At 40.5% G+C, this 20,182-nt stretch overlaps 1 protein-coding gene across 1 annotated transcript in view; it reads left to right on the top strand.

The window, feature by feature from the left end:
* The first annotated feature begins 1,927 nt into the window (after positions 1-1,927).
* SORCS1 (sortilin related VPS10 domain containing receptor 1) overlaps positions 1,928-20,182 on the top strand; it is a 217,884-nt gene continuing 199,629 nt past the window's right edge. The window contains exon 1 of the mRNA XM_081104694.1: positions 1,928-1,985. The gene's annotated coding sequence lies outside the window, so the exon portion shown is untranslated. The remainder of the gene's footprint in view (positions 1,986-20,182) is intronic.

The following is a 20,182-nucleotide window of genomic DNA, read 5'->3' as shown; positions in this document are numbered from 1 at the left end:
ATGGAAAAACAAACAAATAAACAAATGCTGAGATTGCACTAATTTAGAAAATAAGGCTCAGAGATTTCTTGGAGATAGGAGGAAATTTCACATCAGCATGAGTTTGGGAAGAATATGATCCAGAGGTAAAATCTATGAAAGAGTTTTGGATTTTCTTCAAATGGTCCTGAGGAAAGCAGGTTATATCCTCAGGTTATACAAAGTGCCTTCTAGTTTATAGTGCTCTTACCAGTTCTCTTTTTAAAAGTTCTACCCATTTTCCATTTTCAAGTTCCATAGGTCTTCCAAAAATCTTTGCATAATATCCCAATCCCAATCTTTGGTGATTTGAAATATCATCTAAATTCTATGAAGAATTACTATTTGTAACATATACAAATATATTACATATTGTATTACAATATATAATTGCAAGAATACAATATTATCTATAATATTTATAGGTAATATATATATCCATATAAATATATATATATGTTTATTTTTTTTAGGGTGTAAATACCCTGGATCCTCAACCAGAATAAATTCTTATTTCCTTAATTCCAGAATCACATGTTACACAGCTTTCATGCTGATGTGCCTGGTCTGGAGTAGGCACTTAATTCATGGTGATGAGATTATTAGCACAAACTTCTATTTAGCCTTTCTGACCTGTAGGAATTTGTAACTTTTATCAGTATTAGAAATGAATTAAGGTGATTACATTTTTATATTTTTCTAATTAAACCAACTTTATTTTCTAAGCCTTGTTAATTCTTATCTGTATCATTGCACTTAACACATCATAAGTTTATATGTGTCTGCCTCTCATGTAAAGCTGTTGGATTCTTGAGAGTAGGAGCAATGTATTATGTCCTGGTACATTTTTAGGAGCTCTATAAACATATATAAATGAATGAATGAATGAATGGTATCAGGACTCTCCTATATGTAAAAACTAGGCTGAAAGGAACTTTTATTTATACTTGTTTACTTTAAATAAAAAAAAAAATGAAGCTGTGGCATAGTATTGGTAACACAGCACTGAGGGTCAGAATCCCTAGATTCAAATTCTAGCTGACCACCTATCAGCTATTTTCTTTGAATAGGTCACTTAAGTTCATTCAACCAATTTCTTCAAATACAGATAATATTCTCTGCTGCACATAGTGGTAATAATGGTCTAATACAATTACAATTCTGAAATATATAGTAGCTTTTCCTAGAGAAGGTGATTAAGGCCTATTTATTCAGTCTGAATCAATAAGTTGTTGACCAATGACTGGATAAAGATGAAAGAATCTCCACAGAGATAGGGTCAGTGCCAAGAAGCAATGTCCTCTCACCTCCAGGTTGCTTAATCCTGGAAAAGGCCACTGAGTAAGATGGTGAAATTTCACACTTTAAGACATTTTCTTGCTCTTCAATAACAGGAAATGACCGAATGACCTCTGAAAGGACTGACCCACCATATATTCTATGACTCATGGAAGGAGACACAACTTGTAGATAAATCAGGAGAACCTTTTCCATTGTGCCAAAGATTAAAAGCATCAGTTTGGAAATGTCAAATCTAAATAAAAAATCTCTTTATTCTTTGGTCAATACAAGGGAAATGCTCATCTCTTAAGCTTTTAAAATTAACCACATCCTTTATGCAATGTGCATGCATCAAGGGTTAAGGAGCAGCAGAGAGATGGAGTTTTAATTTTTACCAATTCAATTTAAATGCAAATGTTAATCATCACATGATGCCACTGTGTACATAATTAAGCATCATTATATACTGCATGAATCACTTAGCAACTTCCCTAGAGCCATTCTACTATGGAAAACATACATTATACTGACAAGCAGCCAAATGACGTATCCTTCTGTCCTCATTAATGCTCCTTTTGAATTATAGGTCAACCGATTATGGGACAACCTATGAGAAGCTGAATGATAAAGTTGGGTTGAAAACAATTTTAAGTTATCTCTACGTGTGTCCTACCAACAAGCGTAAGGTAAGAAATGTATATTCAGCATGCTACTTAGTCATGATATGATTTCTGTTTTGCTTGGCTAACCTCTCTAGCCACCTAAAAATCCATTACAGTTAAGCTTTAAGAGATGTATAGATGAGCTGATGAACGTTAAGGTGGTAAAATGCCTGACATTGTAATTTTCAGATCAGCAGCTGTGACTGTAAGGACGGCAAGGCGTAGGTATATCATTACCATTTTCAAAAGGCAACTACAGGCAATGAGTCTTGTTAGATGGAGGCTGCTGACTCTCTCATAAGACCTCTGACCAATCAGCGATGAGAATCAGAATGAGCCTTGACAAAAAGATGGGATTTTCAGCTGATGTCCCCCGTTTTCCATTGACATGGAGTAAATAAATGAACTAGAATAGAAGTGAGTACATTGTTACTATAGCAGGTTGGGAGTTTTATTTCTAAAGTTTATGCAGCCTGCATACAAATGCCAGGATGGAGTTACTGCTGGAATGAACCCGGTAGATCATCATATAGCACACCCTGATTTTTCAGGTGAGAAAACTAAGGTTTAAGGAGAGAAGTGGTTTGCTCCCATGGCAGAGTCATGGGCACAGTTGGGACTAGAATTCAGGTCTCTTGGTTGACAGTCATAGTACAATATACTGCTCCCATTACTCTTCCAAGAGAGAGATTTTCTTAGCAAGAAAATGTTTGCTTTTAAATAAGAAAATTTCAGATATATCAGTAGTGACTGTTAATGGCTTTGGGCAGGGTCTTCATTTTGTTACCCAGACTGTGGAAGGTAGATGAGAACAACTCTAAACAGTTATCTTCAACACTGGCTGCACATTCAAAGCACTAAGCAGTCCCCAAATGTCCACGCCCCGGTCCCATCCTATTGCTCTGGATTAGGGCTCAGGTACCTTGAGCAAACTCCCCAGGTGCTTCTGGTTTGTGTCTAGGATGAAGAACCACTTATGCAAAGTATAATGTTCCCTGTGGCTCTAAACATGTCAAGTTCTTCAAGAGGAGCAGCAGAACTTGCCAGGTGCCCATAGACTCTGGTCCGATGGCTGGAGTAAAAACCCAGCTAAGTCAATTAGCAAGTGTGCAACTATGGTGATCTTCTTACTCTCTCCAAGCACAGTGTCATCAAATGTAAAATAGAGGATAATTATAGGACATCCCTCAGGAGGAGAATTGTGAATATTATATGAAATAAGTCATTTCCAGTGTTGAGCACAGACTAGTTAAGCTTAATCAATGTTTTCTCTTCCCTTTGTTCTTCTTTTCTCACCTTCTTTTTCCTCCTCCTTCATATAATTATTGGAGGTCACAGTAGTGATTATCCTCCATAAATAGCAGTGTTCATTAGAACTTTCTATAGTGATAGGAATGTTTCTCTAAGTTGTCCAGTACTGTAAACAGGAACCACTTGGGGTCTTGAGTATTTTGAAATATGGCTAGTGTGACTGAGGAACTGGGTTTTACATTTTATGTAATGTTAATTCATTTAAAGGCAAGTACCCACATGTGGCTGATGGCCACAGTATTACACAGCACAGTTTAATAATGTCATCTTCAATATTAAGAGATAGACCCTGAACATTCCTATCACCCCCTTACTGGCTGATTATTGGTCCATCATCAATAATTAGATATAAACAATTTTGATCTGCTGTATATACAACTAAATTGAGGAGCTGAACTTATATTCTCTAAAAAAATATTTTTATCGATTTCAGAGAGGAAGGAGAGGGAGAGAAAGAAATACCAATGATGAGAGAGAATTGACTGCCTCCTGCATGCCTCACACTGGGGATCCAGCCCACAATCCTGGCATGTGCCCTGACCGGTAATTGAACCATGACCTCCTAGTTCATAAGTCGACACTCAACCATTGAGCTACACTGGCTGGGCTATCCTTTATTTTTATGATGAGCTTTAGTTATTTTGCTTAGCTTTGAATCAATTCTTGTAAACCCTATTAATTTTTCCTCTAGTTCACATTTTTAATAAATTTTGTTTAGCAATCAACAAACTGTAAGCACCATAGGCTGCAAAGAAAAATAAGCCAGCATTCCACCCTCAGAGGACCTGTATTTTCGTAATGAATGGAACATGACATTTTTGCATTGAAAGTTTCCTCGAGAATATTTCCACCTTGCAGGTGACTGTGGGTGAGTCATTTACATTTCCCCTTTGTAAACTGATCTAGGCAAAACAAAGACATTTACTAGAAGAGGTCTGAGAATTGTTCTAATCTAATGATGTCCATTAGAAGAAAATATGATTTAAAATTACAAGATTTTGCCCAGCCTGAGTGACTCAGTGGTTGAGCATTGACCCATTAACGAGGAGGTCCTGGTTCAATTCCTGGTCAGGGCACATGCCCAGGATGCCGGCTGGATCCCCATGCAGGAGTCAGCCAATTGATGATTCTCTGTCATCATTGATGTTTCTATCTCTCCCTTCCTCTCTGAAATCAATAAAAATATATTTTAAAATATATAAGATGTCAAATATCATAAGTAAGCATAGTCTTTTCATTAGCATCAGAATAGGTGATGACCTAGAGATTCCAAGATTGTTTGCAGGAGCAGGACTTGAAGAGTGAGACTCTGAAGTCCTGAGGTAGGTAGCTCCTGAGACTGAAAGGAAAGCTTAGACAGCATACAGCAAGGTGCCCTGCGATGGAGTCCACTTATGTTAGTACCCCGGTCTCGCTCCCACTGCACCTGAATCTAGAGCAGTGATGGCGAACCTATGACACGCGTGTCAGAGGTGACATGTGAACTCATTTTTTTGGTTGATTTTTCTTTGTTAAATGGCATTTAAATATATAATATAAATATCAAAAATACAAGTCTTTGTTTTACTATGGTTGCAAATATCAAAAAATTTCTATATGTGACACGGCACCAGAGTTAAATTAGGGTTTTTCAAAATGCTGACACGCCGAGCTCAAAAGGTTCACCATCACTGATCTAGAGCTATCTGGAGGACTTTAGAGAGCGTGTTTGGCCACGGGCGTTTTGCTGAAAGCAAGACTTGGCCAACCCTAAGTCCAGAGAAAGAGAAGGGGTTGCCCATGACTTTGAGACAATGGTTTCCTCTGGGACAGCTCCATTCCAGAAGCAGAGCCAGGCCTGAGCTGTTTAAGTCACCATATTTATGAGAGAACCTAAGAGAAGGGACCTTTGCCTCTCTTCCTCTACAGATAACCGAGGCCTTCAGGGTCACTCTCCGTGATGTTGATTGATAGATTTAAGAAATATTGGAGGACCATGGAGGTCTTCCCAGTGGTACAGAAACCGATAAAGTTGACATAGCAATATATTTGTGTACAGTTGTTCTACTTATGAAGTGAAATCATCACCATGAAATACGTATTCCTTCCCCCAAAGGAACATACTTGGACCAGAAATAGTACCTGCACAACATTCTAAAGTGTGAATATATTTCCCCAATCAGTGAAGCTTTAGATTTAAAAAGAGGGGGGAGGAGAAAGAGGAAAAGAAAAGGAAAAGATCAAGCTGTATTAATTATGCAGGACAAAGGCGCTTAAGTTCCTTCCAATTCCCACAGGACTTCTGTGCCCTCCAGTGAAGAGGCGGGCTCCTGTAAAGGGTTTTGTTAGTTCTTTTGAGTTCCCTAGGGAGCTCCGAAACCAGGGGACATCTTTTGTACCAGATATTTCTATTTGCTTTTCATATCTGTGGGAGCAACTGGAATAAAACTGACATTGGGGTCACTGCCTTGCGGTCCCAGAAACCTGTTTTGCCTTCCTGTTCTCGTTGCTATTTGTAGCTGCTCCTGAGGACCAGTGGGGTTCTTCAATCACCCGGTCTCAGGCAGCAGGCCTGCCCTGGCTTTGCAGGCAGTTTGTTAGGGGCGTTCCTGGGATCAGAGTCCAGAACAAAGCAGGCCCTTATTTACAGTTTAAATTGATGATCGTCCACTGGCTGTTTCGCTGCAAGCCTGCTGTAAATTACAGCAGCTTTCCCTGGATGGGTCAGTTACCGTGAAAACTGTAATCTCGTCATAGGTCAAGATAGGAAATCTTGATTCAGAGACATAGAAAGGCTGCTGCCAGGTATTATCCTAGCAGTATATTTGTGTACAGTTTTTCTACTGATGAAGTGAATTCATCACCGTGAAATACATATTTTCCCCCCAAAGGGACATACTTGGACCAGAGAAAGTCCCTGCACAACATTTTAAAGTGTGAATATATTTTCCCAATCAATGAGAATTTATATTTAAAAAAATAAAAAAGGGAGGGAGGGAGGGCCCAGCCTGCATGGCTCAGTGGTTGAGCGTCAACCCGGAGGTCACGGTTCAATGCCTGGTCATCGTCAGGGCACATGCCCAGGTTGCAGCTCAATCCCTGGTGGGGGGCATGCAGGAGGCAGCCGATCAATGATTCTCATCATTGGTATTTCTGTTTCTCTCTCCCTCTCCCTTCCTCTCTGAAATCAATAAAATATGTTTAAAAAAAACGAGGGGGAGGGGGTCTGGGGAAGAAAGAGGAAAAGAAAAGGAAAAAGATCAAGCTCTATTCATTATGCAGGACAAAGGCACTTAAGTTCCTTCCAATTCCCCCCAGCATTATCTTATACTGCCTGACCTCTGATGTACAAGATAGGCTCAAAGGAGCAGGGATGGGGTGGATCCTAGTGGCAGAGGATAGACAGGCTTAGCTGTCTGTCCTGTATCTCCAAAGGAGAGCATTCTACCCCCCCTCCCCCTGACTTCATGGTAAATCCCAATGCTTGTTGGTGTCAGCAGTGGTTTGTTGGGTACATACATATAATCCTCTATGAGAAAAGATGATTTAACCGATGCCCGAAATAAACAGCTGGGTTGTAGAGGGTAAATGAGAAGAACAATTCAAATGTAGCAAAGAAAGAAAAAAATCAATGTGGAAAGCTCAGCCTCCTTTTTAAATTCTCCCGAGTTTATTGGTATTCTGCCTAAAAAGAAAACTTTCTTTATCCTCTGTGTGTATCTATCAGCAATACTTTCCCATTAGCACCAACCAATTTAGCTGTTCTCCCTTCATGAGATGTTAACATCTTCAAGGATTAAAGAATACACAATCCCAAGTAGAATTCATTGGAAGACAAAAGAAACAAAAAGTGTTTTTCTTTAAATGTGTGCAGCAGTCAGTCATTCTGTTGTTAAATCCTTGTACTCTCTGCACCCTATGTTCCCAGCAAAGAAAAAATCCAGAGCGTATTTGTTCTTTATATTTCCTGTGCCCCCTTCACATTCCTATTCCTTCCGCTTTCTGTGTTATTGCCAGTTAATGAATGTAATTCTGCTGAGAGAGCCTCTCAAGACTTTCATCCTATAAATAGGACCCTGACTCCCCAGAACACATCGATCATTCTTTGGGGTCTCTTGGTACATGCCAACATTAAACACTTTTCTCCAGATGTTTGGGTTTTCATTACTATACCATATGTGGCACTTTCTAAATAAGCATTTAATTATTGACTCCTTGCCTTCTCTTTCCATGCTGGACTTCCTTAATTCCCCTTATCATTTGCTTGGGTGGTCTGCATCATGTATGTGCCTGCTGGGGACAGGGAAGAAGTGGTTGATAGAGTATGCCAGTGTCTCTTAGGGAAGATTATGGAGTCACTGAGTCAGATTCTGCCTTTTCACTTCACAGGTATGGAAACCAAGTCAGGGAAAGCTGAGTGACTTGCCTGTGTGAGGCTCCATGTAGCTGCTGAATGAAAAACTAAGAGCATTAGACCTTTAAAGCAAACCTCACATGCCAGCTGTTCTATAAAATCTAATCAATTCCACTAGTGAGATTTTCTCACTCTTATCTCCAAGACATTTGCTTTTCTATTCTAGCACTTTTCTTGCACTTCTGACTATAGTCGTTTTTGACTATATCTGGACTCTGCCCTTTCGAATGCGAAGTCCTACATGGGGTAAAGTGCCTTGATCAGTTTTGCAGCCCCTAACATGCCAAGCATGGGTGTTGGTATAGAATGGGTGTCTAGCTTATGGCTGAGGATTTGAATTGAACTGCTGGATTTTGGGTTGGATTTTGGGTTCCTAGGCTGGATCTTGAAAAGGAAAGTACATTGTGAAATCAGCTTTGACGCATTTATTTTCTCTAATTATAAAATTTTTTCAAGAGAATAAACAAAGATAGTAAAAAAAAATCCCTATAGGTTTCAGTCATGACTAGGCCAGGAGGTATAGTTTTATCTTTTCTAGCCAAAAAGAACATGATAAATATTTAAAATACCGAGACTTTGCAGAGCACTCACCCGACATTATCTGGTGAGGCCACGGGGAGTCAGCGTATTGTATAATACATCAAAGGGGGTGCCTGACATTTCCCGCAGGGACATTCAAAACTTGCTCATTCCACCCCAACTCTTTTATCTGCGTCTTTGTACACAAGATCATGCCTTTGCCTCTAATCTTTTAAAAGGAATGTACATTTCATTCATAAAGAAGTGTGATGCATAGACTCAGAAATAGTGGACATGGCATTTTCCAGACTCCAGTGCAGGTGACTTTGCTAGTGAACACATGCTTACGACCCCCTACACTTAACCAGGGCAGAGGTGGCCACAGGAAGGGACCCTGCCTAGGTACAGCTGAGGGTTTATACGGTTCCAGTCCAGTAGGCGTTGCTCCATTCTCCAGCATCCCAAAAGAAATGGAAACCCAGGAAGGAGTGCCACATCTCTGTTTTTCTCTGGCTGATTTTCCAATAGTCATCCAAGCCCCTGGGTTTCTAACAAGTTATAGAATAATAAGTACAAAGTGTTCTCTTCGAAATAGAGGCAGAGTGCCAAGGGCTATGCCCACTAGTGAGCTCCCTCTTTGCCCTAACGTGGCCCTGGGGAGCTCCGTGGAACTCCTAGGCTCCACAGAACACAGTTGGGAGAAGAAAAAGAACCCACACTGATCCTAGGTCATCCCTCCTCTATATACTGAACAACACTCGAAACAGCCATGTACCTTGTACTATTTTATAGAACCAAAGCACCTATGATAACATTCATAAATTAAAAAGCTAATAAAGCCACAGTCTTTTTATTTCAGCACAGCATGTTACATACGGAGTACCTCTTTTGAATCATATTTGTGTCTAACACTACTGTTTAAAAAACAACAAAAAAAGCAGCTCATAATATGCCTGGTTTCTCAGAACCGATCACCTTAACTAGTAGTTTACTGTTTTATTTCATGTATCATTAAGTAGTACTAAGTATGTTTTTGTTGGAAAGAAGCTTCTTGCATAATAGTACATATTTGTTATCCCTCATTTGTAAGATGTTGTGTCTAGTATGTTCCGTATAATATGTATCTAGTACTTTATGGTTAATCATGAATTTCTCATCTAAAAATTATCATTGTATGATGATCAAGTTTATATGATGTTGATGTTATAATGCAGAGTTTACTATTTTTATTAAAAAATGCAGGTAGTGGCTAGATAAATAGGTAGAAAGATGATAGATAGATCTACACATCAACGTTTTATACATTTAGATAATGTCTTCTTGTTGGCTTCATGAAGTTATTTCTTTACCAAAACAGAGAAGATAAATAAAACTTTGTCTTTTGGTCTTATTCCTTTTTAACAAGGGAAGGTCATAGGATAGAGATAGCCTGTATGGGTCTCCAGATTGTTATGAAGTAAGACTTATCTGGACATTGCGTATTTCTTACACCACTGACTGGGTCTCATAGGCAGGTTGCTCTGTGGCCACGTGAGCAGAAGTTCTCAGCAAGGAATGGAAGCCTGCAAACGGGCTGATCATTCTTCAAATGTGCATAATAGACTACCTGCTTAACCTTCTCTGTTGAGCAGACTTATAAATTCAGTTATATCTCTACCTACATATTTATGTATGTTTGCCTCATCATCTGTCTTTGCTGGAACCGGCATTCTCTGAAGCCTGGCTGGCCTAATGTTAACTGTCCATCCATTACCCTTTTGTGAAGGTCAAATGCATTATTTCAGGTTGATTCCAAGTTACGCTCTGCTGCGGAAAAATGGTCAGAGGTCTTTTCAACATTCTGGTCTGTTTGCTTCCAGCATGCTCCCTGTGGTTTCTCAGAGGTTTCCATCATCTGGTGTTTGACATACTGTATCTAGAACATTTGTTTCTAGTGGATAGCCCGTGCTGCTCTCATGATAGATGGAGATGAATGCCAGCAGCGCCCGGAAATTTGCCATATTTACTAGGATGGGGACATCTCACTGCAATAGATCAGATCTGCCCAAGCTTTCTCTTGGTGCTGTCATGGAAAACAAAGTTAATATTGATGAATCTTTAATAAAACTACTTTTTTTTTCTTCCTTGGAGAAATTAAGAGAGTACCACCAGCCTCAGGGGCTAAATTGTTTCCATGTAGACATTCCTTTTTCTGACCTGATCTTTCTCTTGACCAAATCTTCTTTTGATGGTTTTTGTCCCTCTGTTTCTCTAGGCATCTACCTCCCATTTGATTGGGTCCCTGACTCTACACACCCGTCTCATTCCATGACCCTCCAAGTCAATGACTTAAAATAACTTTTGCAAAACAAAATACTATAGCTTGTTGGCAATAGGATGGGATTAGATATTTGTAGGTAAAAAGGCCTGCAGTAGAGGATGTGCAATTTGATGAATGAAAGAGCGATCTATTCTTCCTTGGCTGCTTGGGGCTGTGTGTGTTTGGGGACTAGAATACCAAGTATTGCCATGATTGACAGCATCTGCCACCAGGAAATGAGCATGCCTATAGAGGAGAAAAGGACCATGAGGGGGGATCCAAAAAAATAAATAATGGGAAAAAGAAAACACCCTGAATTCTCAGCCTCTTACAGATAAGAGAGGTATACGAGGAAAGGCACAGTTGTTAAGCCAAGGGGGGAAGATGGCAGAGATTGGTACAGAGCATTGAAAGTAACAAAATAGTAACGAGAGAAACCTAATACGAGGAGCACGATGAAGACATTGGCAGAAGAAAAAGAAATAATGAAATCATAAGTATTTTCAGCAAGAGATTTAGAATCTCCTAAGATTTCTCAGAGAGAGAGGAGGGCCAATTTCCCAGGAACTTATTAAGACTTTCTGAGGGAGTACAGTTTGCCCTTATCTCTCTGTTCTTCCTGAGTGCTTTCAAAGGGGTAAAGGATGTTGATGGCTGTAGCTGAAAGTGGTTTTGCCAGGAAGGAAAGCACAATTATGACTCAAGTATGGGGGAGTGGCAGATCTAGATCTGGGCTCCCTAGCTCCCCAAGGGCAGACTCAAGTGAAATTGTCTGCAGTTACTGAACTTGTGCCTTTCAATGCTCTCTCTCCCCACTCCTCTGTAGAATGGCCTCTTCTATTTATGTGTAGTATCTGCATATGTTAGGTGTACCAACTCAACACCTATTTGCAGTCACTCTGGAGCTACACTTTAAAAATATTTTTATTGTTTTTAGAGAGGAAGGGAGAGGGAGAGAGCGATAGAAACATTAGTGATGAGAGCGAATCATTGATTAGCTTCCTCCTGCACGCCCCCCACTGGGGATTGAGCCCACAACCCAGGCATGTGCCCTGACCTGGAATCGAGCCTTGACCTCCTGCTTCATAGGTTAAGGCTCAACCACTGAGCCACACCGGCTGGGCAGCACTTTGTCATTGAAGATGGTCATTGTGAATTTTTGCTGGGTAGAGTCACTAGCTGTGGTGTCATGGTTAATAGAGTGAATCCTAGAGCCATCTCCCTGACTTTAAATTCCAGCTAAGCCACAAACCAGCTGTGTGCCTTTAAAAAAGGTTTTCTTTCTAGATTAGTTTGTTATTAACCTCTCCATGATAGTTTTCTCATCTATAAAATATAATGATTGCGTCAATATCAAAAGGTAGCTATGAGAGGACTCAAAACAAGCCAAGAACAGTGCCTGACTCTTAGCAAGCATTCAAAAATGTTAGTCTCATTATCATTGGTATTATCTCTTTCAAATTATATGGTCGTGCCTTATGCTGTTGTTTGTCAACTCAACCAAAATTATTAAATGTGTATATTGTGGCACATCTTGGTTGAGAACCAGGAAGTGGGATGGAAATATAAGGCATTGTCTTTGCTTTTAAGGATGTGCAGTCTGGGAGAGGAGATGAATGTGTAAACAGCCAACTATAGGACAGAACTTATGTATCATAATAGCTGTGTACACAGAACTCTATCTTTGGGGACTCAAGGAAGGCCTTACAGAGAAGCAGGTATTTGTCAACTTGAGAAGGAGAAACAAATGAAAACTATTTTTCAGTGTATGTGTTGTGAGAAACCACTGTTCACAGACTGCAGTGCATAACATAGCTGTGATTGATTTGCAAATATTAAATGGATAATCATGTGTTTTGACTCTTAAGACATGCTAATTTCCATTCATATCTGACGTAACTGACTAATTAGACCCCAAAATATTTCAGTCTCCATGATCCAATTATACTGTAACTCTAACGTAATAGCACAATTTCTTTTTAATTGTTATAAACTTTCTTTCTGTGTTGCCTATAAAATCAATAAATGGGCAGTGGTAACATTCTTAATATTAAGTTAATAAAACTAAAATTTACCTTATGGATTTGTAATATTCATCATTTATCTTAAACAACTTTTGGTCAGTTAGAATTATCAGTAAGATTTGGGGTGAATTTTCCGAACTCAACTGATACATATTTCATGGAACACACTGTCTGTGCCGAGTTCTTTGTGAGCACATTGGTGAATATTTTAAAAAAGCATGACCCCTGCATTGCCCTTATGTAGTCTCCCATCCCAGTGCAGGGATGCAATTAAAGAATAGTGTAAGACAGAAGAGACCGATGATCTTGGGTCAATAAGGCATGACCATACCATCTGAAACAGATAATTATGATAGCAATGAGACTCACATTTTCCAATGCGTGCTATGAGTCAGGCACTGTTTTTGGCCTGTTTTGACTCCTCTCCTAAACTGCCTTTTGATATTGACACAGCATCATCAGATGACAAGGGTTTAGAGAGGACTGTAGCCTGGAATATTCAGGAAAGCAGCACGAGAGGTCTTCAGTTGCCCAATGAAATAGACTGGTATGATGTTCACAACAGAAAAATATGATTTAGTGAACCAATATTTATTGAGTGCTAGGCAGTAGATACAATCATGCATAAAAAAGGGTCCTGTCTGCAAAGACAGGCAGATGAAGGGAGAGGTGTGTAGGTAGAAATGAGCATAGGGTTCACACTGGCACAGGTACTGTGCCTTTCATTTCTTGAACTATCAATAATTGAGTAATATATATTTCATGTCCTACTTGTTGGCATCCTAAAAGTGCTCCTTTGACAGATCGTTTATTCTAAATCTTGATTTAGAAAACATAGTGTCCCAAAATATATACACATACTTTGAATATTTAGAAAGGCATTGCTTATTAAAATATATTTCATTTTTAAAATTGACCTATAAGCGTGTATGCATTTTTTTGGGGGGAGCACCCTGTATGGTCTCATAAAATATCCTATATAATAAAAGGGTAATATGCAAATCGACTGAATGGCAGAATGACCATTTGCTATGATGTGCACTGACCACCAGTGGGAAGACACTCAATGCAGGAGCTGCCCCGTGGTGGTCAGTGCACTCCCACAGGGGGAGTACCGCTCAGCCTGAAGCAGGGCTTATGGCTGGCAAGCGCAGTGATGGTGGCGGGAGCCTCTCCTGCCTCTGCAGCAGCACTAAGGATGTCTGACTGATGGCTTAGGCCTCTGAGGGCTCCCGGACGGCTAAAGGGTGCAGGCCAGGCTGAGGGGATCCCACCCTCCCAGTGCACAAATGTCGTGCACCAGGCCTCTAGTGTTGAATACTTAGGAGAGTGCCCAGATCAGGGAAGTAAGTAACTATCAGGGATCATGGGGAAGTGAAGTGAGAAGCTTGGAGTGAAACATGGCAATATAAGAAGCAGTCAGACGTTTGGGGGATCAGGATGGGAGGGGGATAGCGGCTCATCTTTTTTCCCCAACCACTTTCTAAAAGTGGCCCAGATTCTGTTGAAAGATAGAATAGCTACAACTTATTAAATGCTGATGCTTTCTCTTTCAACAAACCCAAATTTTACTGGGTTCATTGTAGCTTTAGGAGCAAAACCACCCTTCTGGCTTGACTCAAAGAATTACAGCGGTTAAATTCCAGAGCATGTCCAGTAAGAGCCGATTGGTGCTAGGAAAAAGATGTTGGATCTTAGGAAGGCCCTTGTCTGATATTGGAACGTCTACTTTCTTTTGAATGTACACTATGTGGTGTGTTTGTGCGTGTCCACCCCTTATGTTTTATTAATGCATTATTTAACCAGCAGATTTACATATTTTCTTGACTAGCTAATGTTGTCTTTGTTTCTTAGGCCCAAGACCTCTGTGCTTCCATTTGGAAATACATCACTGACATTTACAAACTCCCTTGGAGGACTCAGTTAATTACCACCATAGACACCCATTGTTCCAAGAGAGCTGACCTTCACCCCTAGGCACCAATTAAAATCTATTGCTTTTTACTCCTGCAGTGCTTGCTGTAATTCTGGCTCAAAGCCCAGTCTAACTGGTGGGCTGCATTCCTCTTTGTCCTAAGCTGCTTATTTTTCCTTTTCAAACAAGAAGAGAGTGCAAATGGAAATGCATGCTTTCTGTAGAAGAAAAAGGAGCAGACAACCAGAGTTAACAACAGTTTTTAGTTAGATCACCTTTTGTATCAACACAAAATAAGGACCCGACATACATAAATAAAAGAATTACACAAAATTTGGGACATTGTCTGCAGTTTTATCCCAGATTCACCTATCAGGAAAGCACTCCAATCATAACATGATGGGGATTTGTTGTTAACTGCAGGCCATTCTGTCCTATGCATAGCTGGCCTGCTCCTCAGCAAGCTGATAGAGAGATCAAGGTCCCAAACAGTGGGAGTCAGGCACCCAGCCCTCCACATTCAAATTACATGAATTACTAGTACAGTGCTAGAATGGTAGCTTTTTAGGTAAATGTGAGTTTCTTTTTCCTTTCTATTTTTCCTTTTAAATATATTTATTGATGAGAGAGAGAGAGAGAGAGAGAGAGAGAGAGAGAGAGAGAGAGAGAGAGAGAGAGAGAAGGAGATTGGATTATTGAATTGTTGTTCTACCCATCTATGTATCTGTTGGGTGACTCCTGTATGTTTCCTGACCAGGGATTGAACTTGCAACCCTGGTGTATTTAGACAATGCTCCAGTCAACTGAGCAACCCGGCCAGGGCACTAGAGTCTCTCTTTATAATGGAATTTGAGATCAGGGCTTTTAGAGCTGGAAGTAGTTGGTCTGTGATCACAGATGTTCATCATAAAATGATCACTCTTTTTGGCAGAGCAGTATTCTTAAAATGTGCTAATGGAGGGAAACAAACGTGGCAGTACTCAGAGGTGTATCATCTCCTTTGCAGCTCTTTCTAATCTTTACTTCTGTTTCCCCCATCCTCTGTTGAGCGGGGGTATGATAATGCTGACATTTGAATACTGACCCTGTAATTTTAATAGCAATGACCATAGTGTAAACACAATGACCCAGGAATAAGGCTGCTGTACTCAGAATGAGAGGAGAAGTCCCGATTTGCTGAAAGGAAATGGAGCTTGAAATTTGCCTTTCTTTCCCTGTTTAGTTTACAATTTCAGTTCTAAGCAAGTTAAAGTTTGATGGAAAGCACGGTCCTCTTTTAGAAAGCCTCTTCCTCTCTCCCCCTCCCCCTGCACGTAACCTGGCTGAGAGAATATGGCTCATTCTTTGGTCTGCAGAGAAAAGGGTTTTTGCAGTTATATTATCCTCCCCCCTTTCCCCCTCTTTCCTATTTGAAATTTTATAGACTTCTGAAGGTAATACTTGTAGGAGGGCTTCAAATTTCCCAAGAGCCACAACATTCGCATTTGCCACCCACCAGTTTGGTTCAGCCTGGGAATGTAATGCAGCGAGTGGGAAGTCATCTGGCTCCCAGGAGATCCATGTCAGCATTCCATTACCCAGCAGCCAGTGCAAACTGGCTAAGCTCATATGATGAAGCCCAGAAGATTATCAAATCCAAGCCATTTGGCTCCATTTATCATAAATACCAAGTTTCACCTATGTTTCATTATGTTCCTCCCGTATAAACCCAACTCAGGGGAATAACAAAGAAATAAATATGTGGGAGAGAGTGGTGTTGAAATTGAATATTACCTGTCTACAACTACTTAGTTTGTTTCCTCTTTCATTTTCTTTTCTTATTTTCTCCTTCACTCCCTCGCTTCTTCCCTCCTTCCATCCTTCCTTCTTTATTTTCTTTATTTCTTCTTGCTCTCCCTCACAAAGCTCACTTATATGAAAGGAGTACCAAGATCACCTTATTACATATTTAAAATAGAATATAGTCTCAAAATGCTTACAGAGGTGTGTACCTGTGTGTTTGCATGCCTGAGTGTAATTATCTTTATAAAAATGCTATGAGGTGGATAGGAGAGGTTATGGTATTTGATACCTGAGAACTAATTAGCGATTAAGTAGTCTTTAACTAGAACCCAAGTCTTTGCATTCTGGCTATGTTTCTTCTATCATAGTTTACCATTTTCCAAACATTGCTCCCGTGTCCTTGTCTGGGAGGGTTACTTTTTACTAGTGTTCGTGAGGCCAACGACTGATTTCTCTGTAGACCTTTAATAAAGCTCATGTTTTAAATATGAATTACATAATCTCAGATAAAATGCAAAGCACAGAGAAACTGTGGAGGCAAACCGTATGTCACATTTTTAGTCAGCTTGTACAAAACCATTCAGCCTCCTGCTTATCATTTCGTGATAACGGCCTTGGCAGCTTCGCAGGATAAGCCTGATGCTCTTACAAATCTGAAAAGAATTCCACATAGAGGGTCCGAAGGAAACCTCATTTTAACCCCAGTCCTGGCTCCCAGTGAGAACTCAACAAACACTTGCTAATGAATGAATGAGTGAATGAATGAATAACAGAAAGTTTGAGAATATTTTACTTCCTCAATATTTCAAGATTAGAGTTGCCAACAATAATCAGGACAGCTTTTCTAAGGCAGGAGGATGGATAAAATGACCCTCATAGTACTTTTCAACTCTGCTATGTCATTCCTGTAACTGGCATTATCCCTTGTCCTGACTCTGAGCTCTCCTGGTGGCCTGGTAGGCTGCCTCTATTTACTCACAATATGTATTCGTATACTCTCGCTTGTTATTATCCAAGATAGGCAGTGCATATCAGAAGTACCTCTAGCTTGCTTATCACACCTGTGGTCAGTGACATGAGCAGGACAGCTTGGCCATTGTAGATCCCATTATCCTGATGATGCTCCTTGGAGGAATCACAACTGAGCAGTAGTTCTTCATGTCCATACTGGGCAGGTCTTCTTCTTCCCCTGGCCTAGCTTTATTCATGGGCTCTGACTATATCTGTGACTCTGTCATGCCTTTTACTCTGTAGCAACCACCGGGAAATTTCTAGGCACCTCCTTTTTCTGTACGGGTCACTACTCCCTTGCAGTTTCTTAAGAAGCAGATCCTCTTCCCTGTGGCATCAGTGGCCAAAAAACTAAAAATAAAATGAAAAAATAAAGGAAATTGCATTTATCCTTTAAGATTGGACATGTGGGCCCTAGTGAATAACTCCTTCCCTTCCTTGTTTATTTTTTTCTGCCCCAAATGCATAAAGGAAACTGCTAAAACTATTAGAGGGAGATATGTAAAGAGAAGTGTTAGAAAGGAAAGTGTATAAACTAGATCTAATCAGAACTAGTAATCTCTTTGAGCCAAGCAGAGCTTGAAGTATTCCAGACTCACACTTTTCAAAAAAGAAATAGAACAATAATGCTTTCTGCTTCTCAAGTCAGTGATTATAATAAACATGGAAGCTGTAAGATATGCATATGTGAAATGTACTGAGAATAGTCCCACGTATGATGATAGTTGATGCAGAAACCAAACTAAACAAAACTCTGAAATCAGCAGTCTGAGTATATTAACCCCATTGTAATGTTGAGGAAACTCAGGCTCAGAGAGGGTGGTCCAGGTCGTGTAGGCGGTAACCACACAAGGACCTGAACACAGGGGGATTTCCCCACGCTTCTTGGTTAACAGTCACCATCCTTATGCATTAACTAAAGAGTATAATCTCTCCAGGGCCACAGTTGTTTCCCCTAAGGGTACATGAGAGAGAATAGCATCCACTCACTGAAGTGAGCAGTAACGGTATTTCTGTCTGTTAGCTTTTATGGAAGAGTGCCATGGCTCGAATGTTTTGATATTTTTGGATTTCCCTCTGAAAGATATGTCCACCTGCCTTTCAGAGATCAGTGGAATGAAGTGGCCAAATTAGTGCTGAGGTTCCTAAACTTCATGGCTAGCGTATCTCAGTGGTTGAGCATTGACCTATGAACCAGGAGGTCACGGTTTGATTCCTGGTCAGGGCACAGTGCCCAGGTTGTAGGCTCAATCCCCAGTGTGGGGCGTGCAGGAGGCAGCCAATCAATAATTCTCTGTCATCATTGATGTTTCTCTCTCTCCCTCTCCCTCTCCCTTTCTGAAATCAATAATAAATTATTTTTTAAAGATTCATCTAAAGAGCTTGTTGGCATGTAAATTCTGAGGGTCTGTTTCTCAGAAATGCTGGCTCAGAAGCCCTGAGGATCTATATTTTGACAAGCAGATACCGCCTCTCCACCTCCCCATACTTCTGAGGCATATAGACTTAGGACTGCACTTTATTGAATGGGGGGGGGGGGGGGTAAGGGGCTGTACTCACAGTAGGTATTGGTTTTCTTTTTTCTTCTTCTTTTTTTTAAATTAAATCTTTATTGTTGAAAGTATTACATATGGCCCCTTCTAGCCCATCTCTACCCCCACCCCAGGCCTTCACCACCCTATTGTCTGTGTCCACAGGTTATGCATATATGCATACAAGTTCTTTTGGTTGCTCTCTTTCCATCCATCTTCCCCCCAATGAACTTCTTGGTTTCATTTTTCTTTATAAAAATAAAATAAGCCAATCTTTTGGTGTTGGTGACACAAGTATAAAATATTGTTGTGTTTGGAACCAGCTGCCCCCTACTGGACAACAGGAACTTTGATAGAAATTTCTCCATTTGTCTCTTGGACTAACATTAAAACAGGGTTCATTATTCCTCTCACAGAAAGACAACTGCATGATGTGTTTGACTGTTGGGTGGGATAAAGATCAAGGGCACATAGATGTACTCAGGTTATCTTTGGGGTTTGAGGTTTGAGGACATGGGTTAGCCACTGCCTTGAAGAGTGAATCAGGGAAGCTCAGGGTGCAGGCAGCATGCCCCCCCTTCTGCTCTTCCACCCAGGAATCAAATACATAGGGGTTGAGACAAATAAGTCCCAATTACTTCATGGCGAAGAGGTGCTTACTAACAATTTAACTTTGCAGAGTGGTGGGAGGCTTCCAAAGACCTTTGTTAAGCTCAGGGAGGGGGTGCTTCTTGAAATAAAAACTTTTTGTTGAGAGTTCCACTCCCTTATTCCAGGGTTCTAACTTCATTTCTTTTCACAGCAAGTGCCTCTGTCTTGGTATGAAACGCGGGCAGCCCACACAAGCTTATTCGATACAAAGTGCTATTCAAAGACTCCCTGAGAGAGAAACTTGGGACAAATGCAGATATTTTTTGAAGAACAGATTTGGGGATAAATTCTAACCTGTGCCATTGTCTGCGAGATGAATGAAGCGGGGGTATCATTGATTTGAGTTTAGGCCAATTAAAGGATAGTTTTAGGAAGGCATGAATAGGTGAGCTCTGGCCTTATCACTGAACTTGAACCCTTCTCCACCTCTCAAAAGAAAGAAAGATGCCTCTTTTCTTTCACCCGTAAACATTAGATGAGGGAAATAAAAAACAAAGCAAGAAAGGACTCCCGTTTGAAAAGAGAAAATCATGGATGCACAGAGAGGGTTCTCTCACTTTCGACGAGGAGGTGCCATGTCAGCCTACCAAACAGATTCTGGAGGTTTTGATCAGAGTGAAGGGGAGTCTGTAAAGGCTGGGGATCAAAGGGAAGAGTAAATGGTTTGGACACTGTTCGGTGTGCCTTTTCTAGGCCCTTCCTTTGTACTCAGCAGCTCAGCTTTCCTCTGCCCCAGCATCGCCAAAGCCTGGCTGTCACTCGTCTCCATTCTGCAGTTTGGCAG

This window comes from Myotis nattereri, assembly GCF_964212035.1.
Source record: "Myotis nattereri genome assembly, chromosome: 13".
NCBI lineage: Eukaryota > Metazoa > Chordata > Mammalia > Chiroptera > Vespertilionidae > Myotis > Myotis nattereri.
The sequence above is the reverse complement of the archived record's forward strand: the minus strand, read 5'-3'. Positions and strand labels throughout refer to the sequence as shown.